This window comes from Vicugna pacos, chromosome 13, assembly GCF_048564905.1.
Source record: "Vicugna pacos chromosome 13, VicPac4, whole genome shotgun sequence".
In the NCBI taxonomy this organism is placed as follows: Eukaryota; Metazoa; Chordata; class Mammalia; order Artiodactyla; family Camelidae; genus Vicugna; species Vicugna pacos.
Window position 1 is genome coordinate 33,923,702 of NC_132999.1, and position 6,880 is coordinate 33,930,581.

Below are 6,880 nucleotides of genomic sequence, written 5' to 3' on the forward strand. Positions count from 1 at the left end.
AGTTTCAGACATTTAGATTATCAGCCAAAGGAATGCTGAAATGAATTTGTTAATAGTTGCAAGAACATTAATATCCTATTAAGCAATAAACTATAATGTTGGGGATTATCTCTTTTACCAGGTGGAAATAAGTTCCATCTCTACTGGACAGAATTCACTTGCATTTCTATGGATGGGAATTATTGTCATTGCTCTCAGACAAGAATTATTTGCATTGCCATCAGTTTTCTACAAGTTAACCTCTACCCCTACAAAGTTGTGAGATAGCCTACTGTAAAGTCAATCAAAGGTATACCCCAGAACTACAATAAAAGATCATCCAGTAATCTTCTGCCCATTTATAAGCTCTGGACGGTTTTTTTCTGGACATGTCTCCCCTCACTAGAATGTAGTGTTTAAAAGAGCAACAATTTTAATTCTTTCTTGAATTATCAGCACCTTGAACTATGTATAGTACATAGTTCGCTCTCAATAAATATTTATTGAATGAGTGAGTGAAAGATGAGAAAGTAGGAATGTGAGTATAAACAATTTCTTCAAGGAGTTTGTTACGGGACTTAGCAGTTACAAGGTGGAGGGAGGTATGTGTATAGAGGAAGGCCTTTTTTAAAAAAGCTCATAGACATTTAAATCCATTGCTCTGTCTTGTATTTTGATCAAATCTTTTGCCCATGCATAATTTTGTCAGATCTCACAGTGGTTATTTGGAAATTCTTGGTTCACTGAGTTATGCAGATCTTCCAAATGTCACATTCTTTATACAATATAAAAATATCAGTTGTTAATATCACTACTGATTTCATCAGAAAAGTCTTTAAATGTTAGGAAGTTTTTAAGGTCATAGTGGCAGATGCAAGTATTTCAAAATCCTAATTTTTGATTGAAAGCTCAAATTTTATCTTTGGCAACTAATACTATCTATTGTTTTCCTTGAAGTGGCAGGCTTACATTGTTCACTTTTCAAGAAAATGCTAGCATATTAAAATACAATTAATTTTTGTCAACTGGTCTTATATTCTGAAACATTCTTAAATGCAGTTATTAAGTTTTGGTAACTTTTTTGGAAATCTCTTCAGATTTTCTGTGCACAAAGTCATGTCTATTATGAAGTCACTTTTACTTCTTTCTTTCTCTTTCAATCTGTATGCTTTTTTTCCTTTGCTGTATTCCGCTGGTTATGAGTTAAATTACACTGTTGTGTACAAGCAATGGTAGTGGACAAGACAACTTGCCTTGTTCCCATTCTTAGGGAAAAAGCATTCAGTATTTCACTGTTATACATAATGTTAGCTGTAGTTTGTTTTTTTTTTTTTACAGATGTCCTTTACTAGATTGAGGAAGTGCCCTTCTAGTTTGCTGAGATTTTTAAAAAATCATAGAAGTTTGTTTTATTTTATTCAAATGCTTTTCTTGCATCTATTGAGATGATCACATGATTTTTCATCTTTATTCTGTTAATATGATGAATTATATTGACTGATTTTTGAATGATGAGCCAACTTTTAAAACTAACTTTTTGTTTTTGGTGGAGTGAGGGGTGAGGAGGAAGGGAAGGTTTTTAATTATGAGTTCAATTTCTTGCATCAATATAGAGCAGTGGTTTTCAATGAGAGGTGATATTACCCACCCCTGGGGATATTTGGTAATATCTGGAGATTTGGTAACTGGCTGGTGCTTCTGTCATCTAGTGGGTACATGTCAGGGATACTATTGAAAACCCTGTGCTACACAGAATAGTCCCCACACACAAAAAATTATCCAGTCCAAAATGTCAATAGTGCTGAGTTTGAGAAACCCTGATACAGGGCTGTTTGAATTTCTAATTCTTCTTGTACCAGTTTTGACAATTTGAGTCTTTTAGAGAATTTGTTGATCTAAGTTGTTAAATTTCTACCCATAGAGTTGTTCAGAATATTCCGTTATTATTCTTTTGGTATTGTTACCAAGTCCAAACTCGTTCTGCTTGCCACACGACAATAAATCGGGAGATGAGGTGCTGGGCAAGGAATAATGACTTTATTCAGAAAGCAGGCAGACTGGACTTTATTCAGAAAGCAGGCAGACTGAGAAGATGGCAGACTAATGTACTAGAGAACCATCTTCCCCAAGTCAGAATTCAGGCTCCTTTTTTACTAAAAAGGGGAGGGGGTGTGGTAGTTGCAAACTTCTTAATGTTGGAATCCTTTGTTCTTGCAGCTGTCCAGATGGGTCAGATCATGGTGTTCCTGTAAACCTCCAACAAGACAAATGTTATTTTTCTATTCTGCAACTGTTTATCTTTATATGAATGGAAAAGTGTTAATATGCTTAAAGGTCAGAGCCTTGAGAATAGGCTATCCTGTATATTTCAGGCTATAGTCAACATTTTTACAAAAGGTGCAGAACCAGCAAAACTAAGCCTAGGAAGCAGAGCACAGGGTTAAAGCCAAAGGAACAGGTCTAATATGGAGTCACATTTACTCTTTTCTATTACAGTTTCTATAAGCAGGGAGCATCAAACTAGAGCCACAAGCCAACTTCAGCCTGCAGCCTGTTTATGCAGTGCCGTTTTAACATAGCCACTCCTTTGTTTATTGTGGCTCCTTAGCTGCTACAACAGCGTTCAGTGGTTACTATCTGAATCTTTACAGAAAAAGGTTGCTGACCCCTGCTATAGTAATGTTGCCTCTCTAGTTACTAGTTTATGTCTTCTCTCTTTTGTACTTTATCAGCCTAACTAGAGGTTTATCTATTTTATTGAACTTTGCAAAGAACCAGCTTTTGGTTTCATTGGTTTTTTTCTTTGTTTCTTTTCTATTTCATAGTCAGATTTCTGCTCTTTATAATTTTCTTTCTACTTAATTTGTTCTTTTCATTGTTATCTTTTAAATACATTTTAAAATAAGATGAAATATCTATTATATTTACCCATATAGTTACCATTTCTAGGACTCTTCATTCCTTTGTGTAGATAGAAGTTTCCATTTAGTATAGTTTTTTTTTTTTCTGAAGAACTTTCTTTAGTATTTCTTGTAGTCCTGTTGCTGAAATTCAGCCTCTGTACCCTGATTACTGAATTGAGACTTGAGGACAGAATTTTGGATGAAGTAGAAAAGGCAGGCAAAGAAGGTAATAGTGGGCTAATGCTTCCAAGACTGAGCCTGCAGGGAAGAGAAGGTAGGGGGTTTTACAATAAAAGTTTTTAAGAGTTCCAGGGGTGGTGCTGGCTTCTATAGAGATCGGTAACAATTTGTTGCAAAGGTTTGTTTTTGCTGATGCAATAGTCCCCTTCCTTCTGCTAAATATGATGTTTACCTTTGGCTTTGGGAACCTCCTAATATTCTTGTGCCTAGATAAAAGGATGCTTAGGAAGGGGGTCTGTGGAAAAGTGCTCTAGAAAAACCTGTGCAGTTTAAAGTCAGGTTGATGTATGCTTCTAGCATTTTGGGAAGGCTGAGGCCTGGGACCTCTTGCTGCAGTGTTTGAACAGGCTGGCACCTGCTCAAACAACAGAATACAAAGAAACTACAAAGGACTAAAAATAACCGCATGTATGTGAGTTATGATCAACAAGATACAAAAAGCAGAAAGCCAACTGCCATTTCAGAGGTGTCTGGAGCAAAAGCAGAGCACTGAGCATGATCCCTGTATGCAGCTCCACTAGGGGGGCCTCCCTCCTCTCCAGCTTAACCTTGGTCCACAAGAGCATGAGAAAAGCCATTTTTAAAACTACTACACAATTAAGCAGTTACAAATACCATATGGTCACCAATGACCGTAGAGTCCTGCTCGGTTACAGTCCTAGGTCCGCTGACAATGAATTCTCTTACCTTCTGTTTGTTTAAAACAACTTTTTTGTTTATTACTGAGGTAACATTGGTTTATAACATGTAAGTTTCATGCACAACATTTTATTTCTACTTCTGTATACACTATAACGTGTTCAGTACCAAAAATTTAGTCTGCATCCATCACGGTAAGATTGACTCCCTTTCCCCATTTCACCACCCTCTGCCCTTCCCCTCTGGTAACCACTGTTTTTAAAACATCTTTCTTTTGCTTTCATTTAAGGATATTCTAACTAGAAAGAATTCTAGGGTCAAATTTTTCTTCTTTCAACACTTTAAAGATGAGTTGTTTCTAATGAGAAGTGTGGAGTAATTCTTTGTGCCTCTTTTCTAAGAGTTTGTTCTTATCACTGGTTTTCAACAATTTGAGAATAAACGGTATAGTTTCCTTTGTGTTTATCCTGGTGAGGTCTGTTGAGCATCTGGGAACTGTGAGTTTATAATTTTCATCACATTTGGAAAATTTTCAGTCCTTACTGCTTCAAATATTTTTTCTCTTCCCCCCACCAAACCTCTCCCCTCTTTCCCTCTCTTCTGGGCTATTTGATATTGTCCCACAGCTTACTTTTTCCTTGTTCTTTTATTTTTAGTTTTTTTTTTCTTCTCATGCTTTAGTTTTTATAGTTTCTGTTTCTGTGTCTTCAAGAACATTCCAGTACATTAGTTTTTTTTCTTCTTTGGTCCCTACTCTTTCATTAATCTCCAGTGAAATTTTTATTTCAGATATTGTGTTTTTAAGCTCCAGGAATTCTATTTGATTCATTTTTATATTTCCCACTTTTCTTCACATTATATTGATTTCCATTAAATCCTTGAGCATATTTGTAACAGCAGTTTCAATGTTCTTGTCTACTATTTTATCACCTCTGTCATTCTGGGTAAGCATTGACTATTTTTCTCCTGGTCACATTTACCTGCTTCTTTGCTTATCTAAGCAATTTTTTACTGAGTGCTTGGTATTGTGAAATTTACATCATTGAATGCTGGATTTTGTTGTCTTCCTTTAAAACGTCGTGTGTGCGTGTGTGTGTGTGGTGTGTAAATCAGCTTGATCTTTTCAAGGTTTTGTTTGTTTGTTTGTTTTTAAGATTTATGTGTGGCTTTTCTCTTCAGCTAGGTTTAGCCCTACTGCTGAAGCATTCCCTTCTGGAATTCAACGAGTTCAACAGGAACTGTCCAAATTAGCTGGTCAAAACCCAGACATCTCCTAACTCTGTATTAACTTTAGGAATTATTCAGTTTACAGCTACCCAGTAGTTCTTTGCCTGGCTACATGGAGTTTCACTCTATTCATTTGCAGCTTAGTATTCAGCAACAGACTTAAGCATCCTCTAAGCATAATTCAGATCTTTCTCTGGGAATTCCCTCCGCTTTATGATAAAGCAAGTATAGTAACATTTTGCTAAATTCACTAAAATATGAATGAGTAATGAGTTTATGGATGTTCACTGTAAAATTTCAGCTTTGCTGTATGTTTGAAAATGTAATATTTCAAAATAATCAGATTATGTAAGTAAATATGATACCACCACAAATACTTTAAAATTTACTTTGTAAAAATATTTGTGAGGATTATACCTCACCATGAAATGGGTTCTAAGTCAGAAATGGCTGGAAAATGCTGGCCATCCCTGTAGCTAGGACAATAGATTGAAAGAACTTCTAGGTTAAAGTGGTCCTTTGCCACATGTTCATAAGCATAATCCTTCAGATTCTCAGACGCTCCATTGCCATGTTTATGAAATTTTCCCGAGTTTTGCAGTCTCTTGATTACTTCTCAAGCACAAGGCACTCATTTCTGGCATGACTCACTATCTGTATGTAACTATTTACATATAGTTCTTTCTCATGTGCAACCAGAGGTTGCAAACTAAAGCCAAAGCCAGCCCGTATTATGGTTTATGGATTCCTGTTTTATTCAATGAGTTATAATCTAGCACTATCATTATATATTTTGATGCTCAAGCTGTCTCAGATTTGCCTAGTGACTTTTGTGTACTTTTTTAAAGTTTTTCATTATTGTAAAATATATGTAACATAAAATTTGCCATCAACACTTAAAATTCAGTGGTTTTAAGTACATTCACACATTATGCAACCATCACCACCATCCATCCACAGAACTATCTTCACCTTGCAAAACTTAAACTGTACATCCATTAAACAGTAATTCCCCATTCTTCCCTCCTTCCAGCCACTAGAAATCACCATTCTACTTTGTCTCTATGAATTTCACTACTCTAGGTACTCATATATAAGTAGAATCAGTGTTTGTCTTTTGGTGACTGGCTTCTTTTTTGTACTCTTGGCACGTCCTGATCGTTCTTTGAGCACTTCCTTCTTTTTGGAACAACAAAATGTTCAGGCTTGTCTTAGTTTCCTCATCTCAGCCCTGGAATCACCCATTTCTCCTAGAAGCCCTGGTTCCTTTTATTAGAAAATGAAGCCCCCTTTGTGGGCTGAGCTAGGGGATGTATGTATTCCCTATATATACACACACTGGCATCTTTATTTACTTACACTAGAATCTATTTAGTTCATACCAGTAACAACACTGCAGGGTTCATTCTGGTTTTTTCCTTTCCCATATTTTAACTCCATTCTCTGTTAGTTCTCATTATCTTCAACATATTCACTTATTTGAGCAATCCCTCCTATGTTTATGTATCCAGTCTCCCATTGCCAGCACCTTCTACCAGGTGCCCTTTTCTCACCCTACTTAAGACTCCAGCATCCCTCCCCTCACAAACCTACACCCTCCTCACTCCCTTTTTCACAATTTTTTTTAAAAAGAAAAGCAGTCTTGTTGGACACTGAGACTAAAAACTGTCAAGACACTTTTAGGATTAAAAGTTCCATATGAACTGAGTATTTAATGATATTAAGCAATTACTGTTAATTTTAAGTATGATAATGGCATCAAGGTAAATTTTTAAATTTTATCACAAAGAGATATATACTTGCTAGGTAATAGGTATATGGGGGTTGATTATTATTCTATCTATTCTTATACTAGAAATTTTTAAATTAAAAAAAAGGGCAAAAGGCAGGAC